The sequence below is a fragment of the Dermacentor variabilis genome, unplaced genomic scaffold, assembly GCF_050947875.1.
Source record: "Dermacentor variabilis isolate Ectoservices unplaced genomic scaffold, ASM5094787v1 scaffold_18, whole genome shotgun sequence".
NCBI classification, from domain to species: domain Eukaryota; kingdom Metazoa; phylum Arthropoda; class Arachnida; order Ixodida; family Ixodidae; genus Dermacentor; species Dermacentor variabilis.
The window spans coordinates 406,705-428,250 of NW_027460346.1; the positions used below are offsets into that span (position 1 = coordinate 406,705).

General features: G+C 49.0%; 6 non-coding genes across 6 annotated transcripts; all 6 read left to right on the top strand.

The window, feature by feature from the left end:
• The first annotated feature begins 1,552 nt into the window (after positions 1-1,552).
• TRNAS-UGA (transfer RNA serine (anticodon UGA)) lies at positions 1,553-1,635 on the top strand. The gene has a single exon. It is a non-coding gene; the product is annotated as a tRNA-Ser (tRNA).
• A 75-nt stretch (positions 1,636-1,710) lies between these two features.
• Positions 1,711-1,792, top strand: TRNAS-UGA (transfer RNA serine (anticodon UGA)). The gene has a single exon. It is a non-coding gene; the product is annotated as a tRNA-Ser (tRNA).
• A 76-nt stretch (positions 1,793-1,868) lies between these two features.
• Positions 1,869-1,950, top strand: TRNAS-UGA (transfer RNA serine (anticodon UGA)). The gene has a single exon. It is a non-coding gene; the product is annotated as a tRNA-Ser (tRNA).
• A 75-nt stretch (positions 1,951-2,025) lies between these two features.
• On the top strand, positions 2,026-2,107 carry TRNAS-UGA (transfer RNA serine (anticodon UGA)). Its single transcript has one exon. It is a non-coding gene; the product is annotated as a tRNA-Ser (tRNA).
• Positions 2,108-7,104: 4,997 nt separating this feature from the next.
• TRNAS-UGA (transfer RNA serine (anticodon UGA)) lies at positions 7,105-7,186 on the top strand. Its single transcript has one exon. It is a non-coding gene; the product is annotated as a tRNA-Ser (tRNA).
• A 2,191-nt stretch (positions 7,187-9,377) lies between these two features.
• On the top strand, positions 9,378-9,458 carry TRNAS-UGA (transfer RNA serine (anticodon UGA)). The gene has a single exon. It is a non-coding gene; the product is annotated as a tRNA-Ser (tRNA).
• Positions 9,459-21,546: the final 12,088 nt, after the last annotated feature.

A 21,546-nucleotide genomic window follows, 5' to 3' on the forward strand; every position in this document is an offset into this window, starting at 1 on the left:
CATAGAAACGCTATGTCTGGCCATCATTGAAAATGAATGTATTAAGGGGTTTAGTCTTCAATCAGCAGAAGTGAAGCTACCGGCATACGCTGACGATGTGGCTGTGTGCTGTAAGGACAAACAAAGTGTATTGAATACTGTTAATATCGTCAAAAAGTTTGGTAACGTCACTAACAGCTACGTTAACTGGCAGAAATGTTTGGGGTTTTGGCATGGAAGATGGGCGTCTACACCAGACCACTTTTCGAACGTAAACTGGGTCACGACGCCAGTTAAGTACCTTGGAGCACCCCTTGATGCCTACAAGGACAGTAGCGAGTACAGGAAGGAGCGGACAAAACAACTAAAAGAAAAAGCCGACCGATGGAACGCCTGTTACTTGTCAATATTCGCGAGAGCTACAGCGTGCAACATGTTTCTCGTGACAAAGATCTGGTACGTAATGCAGGTACTACAGTGCTCTCGTATTAATGTGCAGAAACTGCACCGCGTGTTCGCTGTATTCGTGTGGGCATCAAGCTGGGAGCGATGTAGCCGAGATAATCTCTTCCGGCGCGTGAAGGATGGTGGTCTGGGGTTGGCGCACCTCTTCTTGCGTCAACTGGTGAATAGATTCTTCTTCTTTCGAGATACAAACGACCCATTTCTGCGCACGGTGATCCAAATGAGGCTGTCAAGATCACTTCCCGAATTCGTTGTAGGTACGGAAATAATGCCAGGACCAGTCCGTGGTTTCTTTCGGGAAATTGTTCAGAGTGTTTCCTTTTTGCGTGTTCGTTTTTCAAGTGCATATTTGTGGAGTGTAAAACGGAAAAAGTTATATCGTGATTTATGTGACAGTGTTTTGCTGGTACCTATGTACAGAGCCCCGTACAGTGGAGGCCCAGGCCTAGATGTATTGAAAAGGGTGAAGAAGATGCCAGTTCAACCAGCCACTAAATCGTTCTTCTTTAAATTACACACTGGTACTGTACCTGTTAAAATCTTCCTTGAACAACGTGGGTTCTACATGCCATGGGGAACCCACTGCCTTATATATAAAAAAACAAAGCATAGATCACGTCTTCATCCACTGTTGGGAAGGGGTCTTTTTCTGGGACGTGCTACAAAGGACTCTAAAAAAGGAGCTACCTATAGATCCCCACGGAATCAGGTTTCTGCCAGTATATGACGACGAAGGTTTCCCGTACGACCTGATCATGCTTACGGGCCTCCACAGTTTATGGCGCGCAAGAATGGCGGGTTACCATTGTGACCCGGATGCCCGGCCGGCGCGTCTGTACTTTTGTGAATCCATGCAACGGTATGTGGAAGTGATCAAGATGCAACAGCCTGTTCCTGAGTGGCTGTCGAGGGTTGAACCCCTTACAGCACTAAAGGAATTTTAATCCGACAACGTCGTGCCACAGTAGCGGACGGCAGCGAATGTAAATATTACTGTTCTTTGTTCCGTTTGTGTATTCATCCCTTTTTGCTTCTTTGGTCTTTGTTTATATCATTTAGGAAGTTGTGTTGTGTTATGTCGAGGACTGGCAATAAAGAAAAAAAAAACACGAGTCGTGGCCGAGTGGTTAAGGCGATGGACTTGAAATCCATTGGGGTATCCCCGCACAGGTTCGAATCCTGTCGGCTGCGTAGCGGGGACTTCTTTTCTGGCAGCCGTTCCTGAGTGCGTATCATTGTGGCGCAGAAGTGCGGGTGCTTATGTGTGCAGTCGTGGCCGAGTGGTTAAGGCGATGGACTTGAAATCCATTGGGGTCTCCCCGCACAGGTTCGAATCCTGTCGGCTGCGTAGCCGGGATTTTTTTTTCTGGCAGCCGTTCCTGAGTGCGTATTATTGTGGCACAGAAATGCGGGTACTTATGTGCGCAGTCGTGGCCGAGTGATTAAGGCGATGGACTTGAAATCCATTGGGGTCTCCCCGCACAGGTTCGAATCCTGTCGGCTGCGTAGACGGGACTTTTTTTCTGGCAGCCGTTCCTGAGTGCGTATCATTGTGGCGCAGAAGTACGGGTGCTTATGTGTGCAGTCGTGGCCGAGTGGTTAAGGCGATGGACTTGAAATCCATTGGGGTCTGCCCGCACAGGTTCGAATCCTGTCGGCTGCGTAGCCGAGCTTTCTTTTTTCTGGCTGCCTTTCCTGAGTGTGTATCATTGTGGCGCAGAAGTGTGAATGCGTATGTGTGCAGTTGTGGCCGAACAGATTCCCCTTCCGGCCACCGTTGTGTTCGGACGTGGGTAACATGGGCTCCCACGGAGCGGATTCAGCGGCCTTTTCAAGCCGCTGAAACAGGTCTTTTGCTTCGGTCGACCAGGGCTACCAAGTTGTATTGCCTCAACTGCCAACAGCTCAGGTTGTTACGGATACCATTTTTCCTCATGCGGATTTACGTGCGCGCCCATACCGAGTGGAAGATTTTCGCTTTGCCTTGGAGAATCTTGGAGCGCTTCCCGACGTTATCGCTCTGGGGGCGTACAGGATGAATCACGTTTGGGCCGTGACATTCAAGAGAGCTGAAGCAACGAAGAAAATGTTGTCAAAAGGGGAATTCCGAGTGAAGAGTCGCCGGTGCCTGGTAGTTAACCCCAACGACCAAGGCTTACGAATGAAGCTGCACTGGATTCTTTACGGGGTCAGCGATGATGAAGTGCGTGCTGCCTTGGCTCCGTATGGAAAGGTTACTGAAGTAACGAAGGAAAAATGGCGCGTACGTGGTATCACGGAAAGAGCATCGACAACCCGCCTAGTGGCCATGAAATTGGGAGCCGGAGCCACTATCGACGACCTACCCCACCAATTGCGTGTAGGAAGCGAACTCGCCCTAGTTGTTGTGCCGAACCGAGCACCATTATGCCTCCGTTGCAATACCACTGGCCACATTCGACGTGACTGCCGTGTGCCTCACTGTTCCCAGTGTAGGCGCTTCGGCAACACGGACCTAGACTGCGTGACCACATATGCGAGCATCACCGGAAAAGCAACGAAGGACGCGGATGCAGAGCTCATAATGGATGAAACAGACGCCGGAGAAGCCAGGTGGGCGAAAGCAGGCCGACACTAAGGGCGCAAATCAAAACGTTGCCCCTACCGACGCGTGGAAAGGTGTTTTTGCTGATAACACCACACCCCAGACAAACGGAGTCCCTGTGACGGGGGAAACACAAGAGGCGGACAAAGTCAAACCTGTTGAAGCAGCGTTGGGTGAGGAAGCAGAAGCCGACGCGCAGCCCATGGAACTTGAGCCTGGTGCTTCTACCAAGAGACCGCGCGACGACGCAGGCAACGAAATGGGCAAGCCCAGTGCAAGTAGCGGAGAAGAACCGCCCACCAAGACAGTCGTGAAGACTGGCCTTCAATTGGGCAGACGACCGAGCTTCAAACCGAAACCCAGCCTCCCTCCTGAATGGAAAACTGAGTAAAATAAGCCCTCGTAACAACGAGGGTCAACGCATAGAGCAGCGATTCCACCACTCACGAACACAGAGCACCTACCATGGCGTCAAGTCACCTAGCAACAGAGCCACAGCGGCATCGACCCGAGAACAGCTGGCTGGACGCGACATTGCCCGTCGCCGGAAAGAATCGACCCTGTGGCCACATAATAGATCGAGGTAAATTCCTTGCTGTCCACCTGTTTCGGATTAACCATGACACTTAACCTGAAGAAGCCCCTTCGTCTAGGCACTTTAAACGTTCGCGGTTTGGCGAGCAGGAGACGCCAGTACCAATTAAGCCGGCTTTTTCAAGAAAATGATTTAGATATTGTCGCCGTGCAAGAGACAAAGGTGGAAGGCCAGGAACAGACGGACCGCATGGTGCAACCATTTAGAGCAATGTATAACGTCTGCGTATGTCATGCGGTTGGAACTTCTGGAGGCTGCGCACTCTTTATTCGTAACAGTGCTGGTATTGTAGAGGAACAAGTTATTATATGTGGAACTGGCCGATTTGTCATACTCGATTGTTCTTTTTCTGGCTTTAAGTGGCGCATTTTGTGCGTGTATGCTCAAAATGATGAATGTGCACGTAGAATTTTTTTTCAACAGCTAGAAGAATACCTGAAGTGCGAGCGAGACCTTATATTGATGGGGCATTACAACTGTGTGTGCAGAGCACAAGACCGAGCTAAACAAATGAAACGAAGGGATACGAGCGCACAGTTTTTAAACATACTTGTGAATGATTATGAATTGGAAGATGTCGGTATTCTGTTAGCGACAGGCAAAGCTTCCGTTTATACGCACTATCAAGGTGAAAGTCATGCGCGATTAGACCGAGCTTATATTGCAATGCAGCTCGTGCCATTGTGCCAAAGTTACGAGATTAAACATGTATCCTTTTCTGATCATAGTCTAGTGACGTTTGATTTAGGGCAAAAACAAAATTTAATTGGGATCTTCGGAAGTTTAATGCCAAACTGCTCAATGATGAAAGCTTTATTAGAGATATAAGTGAAATGATTTATTCCTCGATGACAGCGCAAACTAATCACTGTATTGAAACATGGGAAACTCTCAAAACTGATGTAAAGGTAAAAGCGACAGGAAAAGCAACTGCGCTGCGCCGCAAGGAAAAACAAGAAGAAAAAGAATTAACTAGCGAACTAGAATCGCTCATGTCTACAGAATGTCAGAACGCTGGATCTTGCATGAAGCAGATAAAGGAAACAAAAAGTAACCTCGAACTTATCGACCAAGAACGATACAAGGGAGCCATCGTACGAGCGCGAGCGGAACGATTGTGGAATGGGGAAACGCCTACTAAACGGGCGCTAAGTGACGAAAAGAGATAGGCGACGAAAAATGAAATACAAGCAATATATCAAAACGAGGAAACGTCCGAACCCACAGTGATAGAGCGAGTATTCGTAGATTATTATCGCGAAGTGCTTGGGAACAAGAAAAAAAAAGAACGGTTTGAGCGAGATTTTCTTCATCTTATGCCACGTCTAGAAGATGACATTAAAGCAAGCCTGGAATTTCCAATCACATTGCGAAAAATTCAAGACGCTATAGATGAACTTGGTGCAGGAAAGGCTCCCGGGCCTGATGGTTTAGGTGCGCCCTTTTACAAGGCTTTCAAATGTCAGCTCAGCCAATTATTGCATAATGTCTTCAAGGAAATGTATGCAACCCAGCGAATGCCGCCATCGTTCCGAACCGCTTATACAGTGCTAATCCCTAAGTGCGAGAATCCGGTTAAACTGTTGTCAGTAAAGTCTTATCGACCAATAAGCCTCACGAACTGTGATTGCAAAATATTCACAAAAGTGTTAGCAAAGAGACTTCAAAGTGTTGTAACGCGACTAGTGGTACCGCATCAAAGATGTGGAATCAAGGGCAGAACAATTTCCACCAATACACATGTAGCTCGCTGTGTTCTTGAGTGCTGTGATGCTCTCTCATGTCGGGTTGCAGTGTTGCAACTAGATTTGGAGAAAGCGTTTGACAATGGGGGGGGGGGGGGGGGGTGTCACATGAAGTACTATTTTCAATATTAGAATATGTTAATGTTGGCGGACTGATATTAGAAGGAGTAAAAATGGCCTACTCAGAGGGCAGCACACGCATCATTATAAACAAGAAATAAGTGAACCAATCCAGCTTCTCTCCAGTGTGAGGCAGGGATGTGCAATTTCATCATTACTTTTTGATATTTACTTAGAACCTTTCTGCTTGAGTTTAATTAATAGTCAAAGTGTACGCAGTTTTATTCTTGAAACGACGGAAGTCAAGGTCCTCGCATACGCTGATGACATTGCTGTCTTTTGCAAAGATGCAGAAAGCATCAAAGAGGTGGTTAGGTTGACTGGCGAGTTTTGCAAGGAATCTGGCTGCAAGATCATTTGGGAGAAGACCGTAGGTTTCTGGCATGGAGAGTGGAGCGAGAAGCCTGAATTATTTGCTGGCATCCAATGGACAGCAATGCCAACAACGTACTTAGATGTCCCATTACAATGTTATGAAGACACCGAACTGTATTGGAACGAGGAAACGGAACGCTTGAAAGAGAAGACGCAGGGATGGCAAGGTCGAAATTTGTCAATGTTTGCCCGTGCAACTACTTGCAATCTATTCTTAGTTGCCAGGTTATGGTATGTTATGCAAGTATTGTTCATGTCGCGTGCTAACCTACAAGAAATTAGTAGAGTCTTTGCAGTGTTTATTTGGGGAGGAAGTTTGGAACGAACGAGTCGGAACTAATCTCTTTTTGTCCGTCAGAAAAGGTGGTCTTGGTCTGTCGCACCTGTTTATCAGACAGATTGTGTCGCGTTTTATATTTTTAAGAGATCAGTGTGACCCATTTCTGCGTACAGTTATGCAAGTTTGTTTACACAATGCACTACCTGAATTCATCGTCTCTACAAATAAGACTGCGATGCACCGTATAAAAGGTTATTGGCGCGAGGTTGTTGTGGCCTTTCGCATGCTTAAAGTAAGGTTCTCCATAGAATACTTGAGTACGGTAAAAAAGAAAAAGCTCTACAAGGATTTACTCGATGTTATGTTACCTCTGCCAGTGTACAGAAGCATATACACTGGAGGCTGTGGACAAGACGTCTTAAAACGGGTTAAAGGAATGCCGATACGACCGCATGCAAAATCCTTTTTCTTCAAGCTCCATACAAACACTCTACTTGTAAAAACGTGGCTACAAGATAAATGAATGATTGTACCGTGGACAGTCAACTACATACTGTGCCAAAGACCAGAGACAATAGAACATGTCTTTATTGAATGCTGGGATACCATATTACACTGGGACATCCTTCAGCGAACTATCAAAAAGGACTTACCTATTACACCACATGGAATCCGATACTTACCAGGTGAGAATCACGGCGATATTCCCTACGACTTGATAATGATACTCAGTCTCCATAGTATATGGAAAACCCGAATGTCGGTAAGACATGCCGACACTAACGCTCGGCCTACAAGGGAAAATTTTGTTGAACATGTAGCGTATATGCGAGAGCTGTACCGAGCCCAGCCAGAAACACCTGATTGGGTTACACTGTTTGACGAGTTGATCAATTTCGAAAGTTTTTAAAATCCTTCTGTTGTTTTTTGTATTATGTAAACAGGCAATAAAGAAAAAAAAGCAGTCGTGGCCGAGTGGTTAAAGCGATGGACTTGAAATCCATCGGGGTCTCCCCGCATAGGTTCGCATCCTGTCGGCTGCGTAGCCGAGCTTTTTTTTCTGGCAGCCTTTCCTGAGTGCGTATCATTGTGGCGCAGAAGTGCGGGTGCGTATGTGCGCGGTCGTGGCGGAGGAAAGTCGCCCGGTCCCGATGGACTGGGTTCAGCGTTTTATAAGAAATTTAAAACTCCTATAGCTAAGGCATTGCATGCGGTATTACTAGAGGCATATGACGTAGGAGAGCTTCCCCGTTGTTTCCGTCAATCACATATCATTCTCATTCCTAAAACGGACGACCGACTTAAGCAATTATTGGTAGGTTCTTACCGGCCAATTACCCTCTCTAACGTAGATTACAAGATATTCATGAAGGTCTTGGCAAGACGATTACAAGGTTTTATTAAAGATGTAGTCGGACCACACCAGACGTGCGGAATTAAAGGTAGGAGCGTAACGACGAACATTCATATAGCAAGAAATATTTTAGAGTTTTGTGATGTTTTTTCCAACCACGTGGCAATGCTCCAAATAGATCTGGAAAAAGCTTTTGACCTTGTTACGCATGAAATATTGTTTGCCATTATGGAATATGTAAATGTAGGGAGAATAATACTGGAGGGTGTAAAAATGTCGTACACTGGATGCTCTGCCTCAATTATAATTAACAAACAAGTCAGCAAAAGCATCCATGTCGTCTCTTCAGTGAAACAAGGGTGCCCTCTGTCGTCACTACTTCTTAGCATTTATATAGAGCCATTTTGTTTAAAGATTATTCAAAATGAGGAAATAAGAGGCTTCCGTATTAGGGCTTGTGAAGTCAAAATATTATCTTACGCCGACGACATAGCTGTTTTCTGTACCGATAGAGAAAGTGTAACAAATGCGATAAAAGATGCCACAGCTTTCTGTCAATACACAGGGAGCAGAATAAACTGGAATAAATGTCAGGGTTTCTGGCATGGTGAATGGGATAGTGTGCCTGTCACGTACGCCAACATTTAGTGGACGACTAGTCCAAGTAAATACCTAGGCGTACCACTACAACATTACAAGGATACACAAGGATACTGGAAAGAAGAGACAGACAAGGCTCGAGAGAAAACACAAAAATGGGGAGGACGAGACCTATCAATTTTTTCCCGTGCGACAGTGTGTAACATATTTATTATTATTCGAGTATGGTATGTTTTGCAAGCGTTGCACATGTCGCGCATGAGCGTTCAACGACTGCATAGAGTGTTGGCTGTTTTTGTATGGAACTCATCATGTGAAAGGGTGAGCCGCACAAATTTGTTCCTTCCAGTGAGATCGGGAGGACGGGTTTGATTCATTTGTTCGTGAGACAAATTGTCTCTAGGTTTGCATATTATCGCAATCAAAGAAATCATTTTTTAAGAAGTGTTATGCAAGTGAGATTGGCGGACGCATTGCCAGATGTCATTGTGTCATCATGCGCCCATATGCAACGCAATGTCCGCGGATACATGCATGAAATTGTTGCGGCTGTCCAGTTTCTAAAAGTAAGATTTTCAATGGAATATCTCAGCGAGGTCAAGAGAATACACCTATACAAAGACATAATTGATGTGATGATGCCTATTCCCCTGTATCGAAGGATGTACAATCCTGGGCCAGGCAGCAATGTGCTAAAAAGGGTTAAAAGAACGACTATCCGATCGTCAGTCAAAACTTTCTTTTTCATGCTGCATAGTGGCACACTTTCTACAATACCGTGGCTAAAGGAAAAAGGGTTGTTGGTACCATGGTCGGTAGACTGCGTATTATGCAAAAGGCCTGAAACAATCGAGTACATGATTCTTGATTGTTGCGATGCCGTATTCCTATGGGACATCTTGCAAAGAACCCTGAAAAAGGAACTGCCGCTTACACCCTACGGCATTCGATTTCTTCCGGTCGAAAGCGAAGGTGTGCCGTACGATATGCTAATGATTCTAGTAATGCACAGTGTTTGAAAAACCAGAATGTCAGTGCGTAATGCGGACGTCAACGCGAGGTCAGCCCGGGACAACTTCAACGAAAGCATTGCATATTTACGAGATGTGTACAAACACAAGGAGTAAAAGCCAGATTGGTGTCTTTATCTGGGCGAACTACTGACAGTAAAGCGTTTTTTAACCCACTTACGCTATCCTGACACAAGCTAGCATTTTTAATGTGATATTATGATGTTGTTTTTCCACTGTATTGTGCCAAATTGGCAATAAAGAAAAAAAGCGGTCGTGGCCGAGTGGTTAAGGCGATGGACTTGAAATCCATTGGGGTTTCCCGCACAGGTTCGGATCCTGTCGGCTGCGTAGCCGATCTTTTTTTTTTCTCGTAGCCTTTCCCGAGTGCGTATCATAGTGGCGCAGAAGTGCTGGTACGTACGTGCGTAGTCGTGGCCGAGTGGGATTCTGCTTCCCGCCACCAAGCGTGACGGACGTATGATGACGGGCTCCGTTGGAGCGGCTTCAGCGCACAGTTCTGGCCGCGGTAACACGGCGATTGATCAGGAAACCGACTACTAGTTTATTCTGCCAAGTCTTCCAACCGGGCGTTTAGCTTTAAATACTGTTTTCTTTTTTTTTGCAGGCGGATATCAGGGCCCTCCCGTACCGGATGGAAGATCTTCGAGACGCGTTGGCTAAGCAATTGCTGCTCTCGGATGTTATCGCCCTGCGGGCGTATCGGATGAGCCATGTCTGGACCATCACGCTGAAGGATGCGGATGCCGTTAACAAGATTGCAGGCGTCGGTGAGCTGCGCGTCAAATAACGCCGCTGCTTGATTATTAACCCGGCGAACCAGGACGTACGTCTCAAGCTCCATTGGCTGCTTCACACCGTACCGGACGAGGACGTGCGTGTCGCGCATGTACCATACGGAAAGGTTTCCTAGGTGGCCCGGGTGCGCTGGCGTGTGCACGGCTTGTCGGAGAAAGGCTCAACGAGCAGGATGGTCACGCTGAAATTGAAAGCTGGTGTTAAACTGGACGACTTGCCGCACCAGCTTAACGTTGGGGGTGAGTGGGCGCTCCTCGTTGTGCCTGGAAGGCCTCCGTTATGTCTTCGCTGCCCAGGACACATTCGTCGGGAGTGTAAGGTTCCGCGATGCGGAGCTTTTCGGCGTTTCGGTCACGAAGACGGTGAGTGCCCCCGTACTTATGCGAGCATCGCCTGCCCTGGAACCAGTGAAGTGCCCGGAGCATTTGATGGATGAGGCGGATGAAGAAGATGCAGCGAGGACAACTGGAAAAATGGCGACGAAAGATGAGCCTTCGTTTACGCCTCTGGTTAAGCAGAAGCCAACGACAACGTTGACGTCTCCTGCAGTGGTGGCATCTCAGCTAGTGCAGCGTGGCTCCGAAAGCAGCAGCGGTCACAGTGCGGTGGCCGCTCCGAAAGTTCCGCTGAAACCACGGACCGCGTGGAGCTTCGCATTGTTGACGCCATGGACGCCGACGATGAAGCGGCTGCCCTAACCGCTGGAAAACGGTCCCACGAAGAGAGCGCCGGTGTGAACCTGCAGCCTGATGGTAGTAGCAGTGAGGAGCCGTCTCCAAAAACGACAGGAGGCCGACGTTCGTCGTTGAAGCCGCGGCCAAACCTTATGGCCGAGTCACGGCAGGCGCGTAAACCGCCTCTGTAATTCTTTCTTTCTGTGTTCTGTGGAATGTCTTTGTCGGTTGTGTGTCGACCGACACAGTGTTTTTGGCTGGCATTTCGTGTTTGCGCGCATGCAAACTGGAGGATGCGACGAGGAAGTGCCTGAGACCACTTAGAGACAACCACCAGAGAACCCTTTGGGTGGCCAGACAGTCAAACGGAACATCATTGTGGAACATCAGTCGGGAGAGTCACATGGTCGACAGAAGTAGGCACCATGCGGGTCAGGCTCCCTTTCATTACGTAAACGTATGGTAGTTCTCGATTGTTGCGATGCCGTATTCCTATGGAACATCTTGGAAAGAACCCTGAAAAAGGGTTCCCATATGGGGCTCAATGGGGCTCCCATACGTAAACGTATGGGAGCCCCATTGCGAGTAGAAACATTGAATTTTAGAGGGCTTGGAGCACGAAGGCGGCAATGTCAGCTTAATCGCCTGCTTCTTGATAATGACCTTTATCTAATAGCCGTGCAAGAATCAAAGATAGAGTCGCAAGAACATGCTGACCGCATGGTGTCCCCTTTCCGCGCCAACTTTGAAGTGTGTGTGTGTCACTGCGTTGGGGCATCGGGTGGGTGCCTTCTCTTCATTCGCAACACATTAGGTATAAGTGTGGAGTCTGTGTTTTGATGTGAAAGTGGCCGCCTCTTGGTTGTTGATTTTTCTTTCTCGAACTTACACTGGCGCGTTTTGTGTGTTTAAGCCCCGAATGCTGAAAATGAGCTTAAATTTTTTTTTATTTCATTGAGCCGTACTTGTATTGCGACAAGGTGTTGCTTCTATTGGGAGACTTTAACTGTGTCTGTGCTGCTACTGACCGAGTGAAGTGTAGACCAGTAGGGACAAGAGCGCTGAATTGTTGACTGAATTTGTGCACCATTACTTATTGGAGGACATTGGAAGTGTCTTTTCGGCTGGAACACGGCCTGAAAACACGCACTTTCAACGCGACAGTCACGCAAGATTAGATAGGCTGTATGTTTCTGCTGATCTCGTGCCACTATGCACTGCCTATGATGTGAATCCTGTGTCGTTTAGTGATCACTCTCTTGTCAGTGCGACTTTTGGAACGAAAGGAAGGAAATCACGCTTTAATTGGTACGTTTGGAAATTAAACGAGTAAATGTTAGACAATGAAGAATTTGTCAAGGAAATTAATACCGATCTTGACGGTGTATTAGCTGCGCAAACGGACTACTCTGCGGTTGAATGGGAAAATTTCAAAGAACGTGTGCAGCCTAAAGCAATAGAAAAGAGTAGCGTTGTTCGGTATAAACAAAAACGAAAAAGAAAAGGAACTTCGTGCATAACTTGAGTGCTTGGTTAGCATGGAAAGCAATCAGCCAGGAAATTTCAGTAAAGAAATAAGAGACGTGAAGCGTCAGATTGAAAGAATTGACACTGACAGGTACAGAGCTGCAGTTATACGCTCAAGGAGCGCTAACTTGTGGGCAGGCGAAGCGCCTACAAAGCGGGCGCAACCAGATGGAGAAAGGTACAATTGCCCAAAGGGAATCAGGCAAATTAGACACGAGGGGCCCATTACAAGCGACCCTAGTGATATTCAGCGCGCTGTTACGGAGCACTTTGCTGAACTTTTAAGCAGTAGGCGCGAGCATACGCAAGGGTATGAAGGGAATTTTCTACGACTAATGCCAACACTCGATGATGATGTAAGGCAACGTCTTGAATCGCCCATTACTTTGGAAGAGATCGAGAAAGCAATAGACGATCTTCCATCTGGAAAAGCTCCGGGGCAAGATGGGCTGCACGCTGCCTTCTATAAAACCTTTAAACGTTATGTTTCTCAGTCCTTGTTTCAAGTGATAACAGAATCCTATGAACGTAAAAAGGTACCATTGTCCTTTGGTATTTCACACATTGTACTTATTCCCAAGTCAGACGATCCGGAGAAACGAATGTTAGTGGGTTCCTATAGACGTATCAGCCTCACTGATGTCGACTACAAGGTGTACATGAAGGTACTAGCCAGACCACTTCAGAGCGTAATTGACAAATTAGTAGGGCCGCACCAAACCTGTGGCATCAGAGGTCGCAGCATTGCAACAAATATTCATGTGGCCAGAACCGTGTTGGAATGTGTTGACGCACTTGGAAGTCACGTGGCTATGATACAGCTAGACTTGGCAAACGCGTTCGAGTAGAAGGAGTAAAAATGGCGTATGGAAATTGTATGACGCGTATATAGTTAATGGTGACCTTACTGACCGCCTCAAAGTGTGTTTTTCGGTGAGGCAGGGTTGTCCGCTCTCTCCCCTGCTGTTTGCAGCGTATCTAGAGCCTTTATGCCTGGCCATTCTCAACAGCGATTACATCACGGGTTCCAAGTTGTAATCTGCTGAAGTGAAACTTCTTGCTTATGCGGACGACATAGCGGTATTTTGCACGAACAGAAATAGCATCTGTGAAGTTACGAACATTGTGGAAAGGTTTTGTGACCAGACTGGTTGTCAAGTCAACTGGGAAAAAAGCTCTGGTTTTTGGCATGGTGAATGGGATATTAGACCGGACTTTTTCTCAAGGCTGCAATAGTCTCCCATGCCAACGCGATACCTTGGTGTGCCCGTGGAATATTATCACGATCCCAGCGCACTCTGGAACGAAGAGACGTCAAGGGCGAGAGAGAAAGCGGGAGCGTGGCAAGCAAGGAATCTGTCAATTTTCTCACGTGCCATTGTCTGCAATGTCTTTCTCATTTATAAAATATGGTACCTCATGAATGTGCTGTGTGCTTCGCAGACCTCGGTTCAAAAATTGCATCGTGTATTTGCCGTCTTTCTTTGGGCTTCCACCTGGGAAAAACGGGGAGAACAAACCTGTTTCTTTCAGTTAAGAGCGGAGGCCTTGGACTGGCCCACTTGTTTTTGCGTCAAGTGGTATCACGCTTTATTTTCTTTCGTGATCAAAATGACACCTTCTTAAGAACGGCTATACAGGTCCGATTGCAAAGGCTACTCCCAAGAAGCATAGTGTACTCTGGTGAAAACATGTGCGGTGCTGTAACCGGATTTTTGCGCGAGGTTGTGCTTTCTTGTAAGTTGTTAGAAGTGCGTTTTCCCCAGACTACTTGTACAGTGTTACCAAGAAAAAGCTGTATAAAGATCTTGTGGACATGATGCTGCCGGTGCCATTGTACCATGCGCCTTACTGTGGAGACCTAGGGTAGAATATCTTAAAGCGAGTGAAGAAAATGCCAGTTAGGCCAGGCGTGAAAACATTCTTTTTCAAGTTACATTCTAATACACCACCTGTCAAAACGTGGCTTCAAGAAAAGGGATTGTTTTCCCTTGGACAATTACGAACTGTCTGTTATGTAACAAGCCAGAGACAGTCGAACATGTTTTTCTGGACTGCTGGGAGGCGATATTCCACTTGGACATCCTACAAAGAACTATAAAGAAAGAGCTACCACTAGACCCCTACGGTGTCAGGTGTTTACCGATTAATCACGAAGATGTACATTATGATTTGTTCATGCTTCTTGGCCTCCACAGCTTGTGGGAAACGCGAATGCAAGTAAGGCATGCAGACATGAATACGCGCAGTGCACGTGAAAACTTTAATGAAAGCGCTGCTTACCTTCGCGAATGTATCCGGGCACAGCATGACCCTCCTCAGTGGCTAACACTTCTGGATGATTTAGTGAGTTTGAAGAAATATTAACTTTGCTCACCTCAGCTCAAGTGTAGCTGAAATGTTTTATTGTTTGTGACTTTATTGTTTCTCACGTGAACTTCGGAAATAAAGAAAAAAAAAGCAGTCGTGGCCGAGTAGTTAAGGCCATGGACTCGAAATCCATTGGGGTCTCCCCGCACAGGTTCAAATCCTGTCGGCTGCGTAGTCTTGCCTTGTTTTGTGGCAGCCGTTCCTGAATGCGTATGTTTGTGGCGCAGTAGTGCTGGGGTGTACGTGCGCAGTCGTGGCAGAGTGAGATTTGTTTTCTTTCGCGAGGAAAGCGGTGGTTTTCTGCGGACTGTGATCCAAGATAGATTGCGCGACGCCATGCGCGATTTTGTTGTATCGTCGCACACAATCAAACCGGTGGCACTAAAGGGCTATCTCCGTGAAGTTTTCGCGGCGATACGTGTTCTAAAATCTCGATTTCCGAGAGACTACTTGGTTGCAGTGTCACGGAAAATTTGTATAAGGATCTTGTTCAAGTTTTTGTACCTACAGCAGTGTATCGTTTTATGTATTACTTAGGGCCTAAACGAGATGCTTTGAAACGAGGGAAAAATATGCCTGTGCGAGCTACCGCAAAATCATTCTTTTTCAAACTGCATACCGGGAACTGCCTGTTAAGTGATGCCTGTTGCACGGTGATCTACGTGCAAGACCGTACAAGCTGGAAGATTTCAGAAACGTCCTTCTGCCGACGGGCCTGCTGCCTGATGTGGTATGCATAGGGGCGTACTAAATCAACCATGTCTGGGCAGTGACCCTCTGCGATACGAATGCAACAAAAAGGCTTCTTGCCCTGAAGGAACTGCAAGTGAAGGGACGACGGTGCCTCATCGTCGACCCGCAGGACCAGCAGGTGAAGATTAGGCTTCAGTGGCTGCTGTATGGCGTTGCCGACTAGGACATCCGGATGATGTTCGCGGCTTTCGGCAAGGTGGAGGAAGTGAGCGGGGAGCGGTGGCGCGTTGAAGGTATGGGAACCAAGAGCTCATCCACCAGGAGCGTCCTTCTCAATCTGAAGGGCAGTGTGAAGGTGGAGAACCTTCCTCATTAGATCCGCGTCTGCGGAGAGTTGGCCTGGGTCATCGTTCCCGATCGAGCGATGCAGTGCCTGCGCGGCCACTGCACGGGACACGTCCGTGGATAGTGCAAAGTCCCCCGGTGCTCCCGCGTACCGCTGTGACAAGCCCACCATTAATTGACGTTGCGGCAGAGCACGTCGAGGAGATGGCTGATACGGAGGACGCGGCTAAAGGAACCGGAGACATGGTGTCGACAGCGACAAATAGTGGGACCACCACTCTTGGGATAGACGGTAAGGCTACTGAGGCTACTCACAAGCCGAGTAGGGCTGGAAAGGTCGCTACGACCGAGAGGCACGCGACGGGGAGCATCAGTGAAAACGCACCTGACGACCCGACGTCAACGCAGCAGGACGACGGCGTCACCGACGGCGACCGGACTGCGGCTCTTGCTGCTTCCGCCAAGCACCCCCACGACCAGACGAAGGACCGCCACGATGGGGCGACCAGCACCAGTGAGGTACCGCCGACGAAGGCGCCTCATGGGAGGCGAATGGGCTACAAGCAAAAGCCCAATGTACCACCTGAAAAGAAGCCTGTGGACAAAGCGGCCGCGCCTAACGACACCAACAAGCCGGGAGGTCCCGGAGGCGGCTAGCGGAGGGCTAGTCGTGAGGGGTAAGCACCATGCTCCGGGTCTACTTTTCTTTTAGATCAAGATGGCTCAAATACCGTCCCTTAGTATTGCCACATTAAACGTGAGAAGGTTGGCGGGTTGTCGTAGCCAAAGTCAGGTCCTACGATTGGTCACTGAGCACGACATATACGTACTAGCCGTCCAGGAAATTAAGGTTGACGGAGAGGAGGAGACCGGGAGTATGGTGCGACGTTTCACGACCAGTTATATTGCGGTGGTTAGTGTTGTACCATACTACGAGCACCACGTGGCGACCACGAGGTGGCGGGAGCTGCCATACTACACTCGCCAAGTGGCTACCACAAGGCGACGAGAGCTCCCACTTATCCGCGACGAATCAAGAATTCGACACGGGAGGCGTCTTCAAGACACTCCCAGCCCTCTCCGCGGCGCCCTGCCATCTCCGCGACGAACCAAGAATTCGACGCGGGCGAGGTCATCACCCTGCCCTGCCTGGTTCCTGCCGACGAGAACTCGCCCAAACCGGTTCCTTCCCACGAGGGGTCGTCGAAGGGATTTAAGGGAGAACGGGCCCATTGCGAGGAGAGAGAGTCGCTTGCAGCCGGCCAGTCGCTCCTACTGCTACCTGTACGCTATCATGCACTATCAGTAAACATTGTATAAAGTTTTTCGTTTCTTCTTTGTCTGCGGACAGCGTCCGTATTTCGTCCTCCACCCCAAAGTCACAACAGTGGATGGCAAGCTGTGGAATTCGAAGCCAGATAACGCCCGCTGCACCACTCAACGACAGCCACGAGGACCACCGGCGTCAGCTACTTTGGAGGGGGTGAGTGCCCGACGTTTGCCTTTCGCATCGCCAGACCTTTGTCGCACACGTAAATGCTAAGCAGCGTTGCTCAACTATTCTGAAAGGGTTGTAGTTGTTTTGTCTTAGTTCGCTTCAGGCCTTGCATAGATTTCCGGCGTCGGAAGCAAAGCTAATTTAGAGGCAAAACTGGAGACGAGCCATCAGATCGCGATGGAGAAGTTCAGGATACAGGACCTTCTTGATGTTTGTCAGGAGATGGCATCTCGGTTGCCGCGGAAAGGCCAAAGAAAGCCATTCTTCGCGTTCTTAGGGCACATGAGGTAACTGAGGAGGAAGTGGAAGAGGTTTGGGGAGAAATTCTCGAGAATACAAGCGAGAAAAAAGGCTCGAGGAGGCAGAGGAGCAGAAAAGGCGCAACGAGGCAGAGGAGAGAAAAAGGCGCGAAGAACGAGATCATGCTCTTAAAGTTAGAGAACTGGAAATAGAGCAAATTCGAATCAGCTCGGCGCGTTCAAGTCCCTTTCGCGGTAAAGACGATGCGCCTAAACTGAGAATACAGGACCTAATGTTACGGTACAGGATAGGTAGTGATATTGCACTTTTTCTCGTGAATTTCGAACGCACGTGTGAAAAGATAGGGCTGGACGAAAGCCGCTGGTCTCAAAAACTTCTTTCAGTTGTCCCAGGAGAATCCACAGAAGTTCGCGCACGATAACTATGGAAAGGTAAAAGCCGCGCTTCTTTGCAAATACCGCCTCTCTGCCGAGGCATTTCGACAGCGGTTTAGACAGGCAAAAAGAGGCAGCGAGTCGCACACTGAGTTCGCGTACGAGTTAAAGTCTAACCTAAAAGAGTGGCTCAAAAGTGCAGAAGCGTATGGAAACCACGACAAGGTGCTTGAATGCATAGCACTGGAGCAGTTTTACCGAGTTCTTCCAGAGGAAGTTAGACTTTGGCTGCAGGACAGGCTCCCAGAGGTAGACCTAGAGAAGGCAGCGCAACTCGCGGAGGAATATTACACGCGCCGAATCTTCCAAGGAAAACCTATTCAGAAAGATAGGCTAGAAAAAAAAAAGGACTATCCTGTAAAGTGGTTTTCCCCTCGGAACTCAGTTTTGCCGACTAAGAAATCGTCTACGAGCGACGAGTTCAGCAAAGGAGTATCGACTAAGGCTGAGGTAGCGAGGGAAGGGCTAGCAGAGACAGCCCAGTCGGCCGGGGCCGCTAACGCTAAAGCAGATGTAGAGCGCGCGTTCGAGGCCCGGAGACCAATTATCTGCTTCCGTTTCAGAAAGGAAGGTCATATTTCCTCATATTGCAAGGGTCAATTCGCGTTCGCCTGCATTAACCAGTCGGTCGAATATCTAAGGCAGCTTGAGCCATATATGCAGGATGTTGTGGTAAACGGAAATAGGTGCAGGGCATTTCGCGATTCAGCCGCCGCCATGGATGTTACTCATGCGTCCTGTGTTTCCTCCGGTGGCTGTACAGGGGAATGCGCCTGGATCAGACAAGCCGCAGAAGAGCAGCTTTTATAAAAGTAGGGCCGGTCGTTCTCTACCAGTCTCGCTTGCATGGCATTAACGTGATCGCGGTTACGCGCCCTCTCAAAGAAACTTGAAAGCTCATCTTCAAACTAGGAAACTGACAATGTAACGTCCTCACAGCGTTAGTCTAGGCAGGGAGATACGACTGATGAAAAGCAGAGGACTTAGACTTGTTACGGATCAATTACCGGATCAGTGACAGTGGGTAAGGAGCCTTTCGAGACTCGGGAAAACGGCGCGCCTAGGGCTGAAGTGCAAGGTTCAATGCTTAGCCCAGCATCCTTTTACTGGGAGCAGCTTAGTAGAGTTGACCGAGAGGCGCTTATCGCGGCACAGAAAAGGGACCCTTCGCTAACTGCGCTGCAGGCTAATGTGAAGGAAGGAGTGGCCGGAAAGAACATCTCCTTCTACTCCAGGTCAGGTCTCAAGTACTGGAAATATCAGGATTCCAAGGGTTGGACATACAACCAACTATTCGTGCCAGAAAAGTACCGACCACAGCTTTTAGAGTTAGCGCATGGGAATGCTTGGGCGGGTCACCTAGGTATCAAGAAGACAAAGGCTAGGCTAGCGCAAGATTTCTGTTGGCCAGGATGCTGGAAAGAGGTTGAAACACTTGTTCGGTCATGCGAAGAATGGCAGCGAGTTGGCAAATCCAACGACAAGTGGAAGGCCCCGACGAAATTGGTACCAATCATCACAGAACCATTCCGGAAGCTTGTAATAGATGTGGTAGGACCCCTCCCGGAATCCCGTTCAGGTTGCCGATATATTTTGACCATACTGTGCGTGGGAACAAAATTTCCCGAGGCACTCCCACTTAAAGAACTGAACTCCCCGTGCATTGTTGATGGATTATTGTCCACATTCGCCCTTGTTGGTTTCCCGGCTGAGATTAAAAGTGACAACGGGAGCGTGTTTACTAGTTGCTTGACAACAACGTTCTTTGAACGCTGCGGAATAAAGATAAGTAATAGCTCCATTTATCATCGCCAGTCGAATCCTGTTCAGCGGATGCATTCCGTGCTTAAGCGGGTATTGAGAGCGCTTTGTTTTGAGGACGACGAAGACTGGGAGGCTTTCATCCCGGCAGCACTCTTCACAATAAGGTCCGCGCCTGACCAGAGCATTGGGTTTAGCCCCGCAGAGCTAGTTTGCGGGCGTAACCTGAGGTTACCACTGAGCCTGCTAAAAGACGCTTGGGAGGGCGATCAAGGGGAACCACATGTAGTGAACTACGTGGTAGACCTTGTGATGTGTGGTGCGCGACACGGTGCGGTGTTCGGGACGGTCAGGAGCAGACGACACTGAGTGCACGCGCGCCGAGCTGGAAGGAGGAAAAACGACGACGCCGAAGAGCGCCCGGCACGTGAACGCGCGGCGCAGGAAAGACAACAAAAGAAAAAAAAGCAACCAATGAGAAAAGACCACGGGGCGTCGGGCAGCCAATCAGTAAAAGCCAAATCGGCCAGACCACGACAAAAAGCGTGGTGCGCTGGCAGAACGGGGGCGACACGCAAGAGGACACGCAGGGAGACGCCGGGGAGACGCCAGGAGAGTCCCAGGAAACGACGGCTGGAGGAGGTCAACCACCGGAGCGGGCGTTGAAGACGGGCCGTCGGGTTCCGGACCCGAGCCCACCAGGACTTCACCCGCCCGGGGCCTCCTGCCAACCTGTTCCTGTGCGTCGCCCGTCTACCTGAGCGTGCCGTCGGCTCCTCAAGGCCGGTGAGCTTCTGCGCCAGTGGGCAGGACGAGAACAGTCGGGCTACGGGCCCGAGTTCTACGCCAGCTGCCCGGCCAGAACGCCGCCCGTCTGCCGTGCCGCCTGCTGCCCGAGGCCGGCGTTCGAGCTTCCGTGCCCGTAGGCGAGAGGGGAGCAGTCGGGCTACGGGCCCGAGCTCTCTGCCCGGCCAGAACGCCGCCGCCGTCCACTCCTGCCACAAAGCCGCCAGCGTTACCTCGCCTCGCCAGAGCTGGTGCGCTCCCGGCGCCCGGTCGGTCAACCTACGCCGCGACCTTTGGTGAGGCCGGCGCCACTCCTTCTGCCAGCTTGTCGCCGCGTCGCCGCGTCAAGACTGTGACGCGTCCCCGCCCTCGTGGCACGCCCGGACTAGCACCCTCGTTAAAGCCCTAAGTGTGTTCCTTACCGCAATGTTTTCCTGAGTGTTTATTTTATGCATGCTTTCTGTTTCTTTCTATTGACTTTTTGCCTTTTTTTGTTTGATTAAAAGTCTTTGTGTGTGCGTCCAAACCAACGGCTTTGTCCTCAATTGGGTTCTCGGAGGCTCCGCCTAAGAGAACCAACCGAACCATTGAGAACACGAACCTTTGCCCATAAGTAGGTCATCACAGACCTGCTAGAAAGGCTGTCAGAAACCAAAGAGCTTGTTGAGGAAAGTATGAAAGCTGCACAGTGCTCAGCAAAGACTTATTACGATAAGTCTTCACGACAACGCACGTTCCACATTGGCTAGGAGGGAATTGCTAAGACAGTGCAAAAAGAACAAAATGGATGTTCAGTGGGAAGGGCCTGCTAAAGTGGTGTCCAGGCTTTCCGACACGAATTACGAGGTGAAATTCGGCAGAAAGCAAAACAAGATTTATGATAGGACCCTATTGAAACCGTATTTTCATCGTCAGGCAGTAGTAAACTTAACCTTAAATGTGCCGGACGAGGAACATGGTGATTTCTTGTGTTTCCCTCAGAGAAGCGACACCGCAGCTAGCGAGTTTCTGGAGCCAACGAGACGACTTGAGGTTCGGGACTTCGAACCAGTATTTTCCGACCGACCAGGGAAAACGACTCTAATCGAGCACGATATTCGGTTGTCTAGCGAACAGCCGGTCCGCAGGAAGCCGTATGGCGTCTGGCCACGGCGAAAGGAAATCATGGAAGCGGAGGTCAGTTGCATGTGCGAACTGGGTGTCATTGTGCCCTGAGAAAGTGATTACACTTCCCCACTTATCCTGGTTGAAGTTCCAGGTAAAGAGCTAAG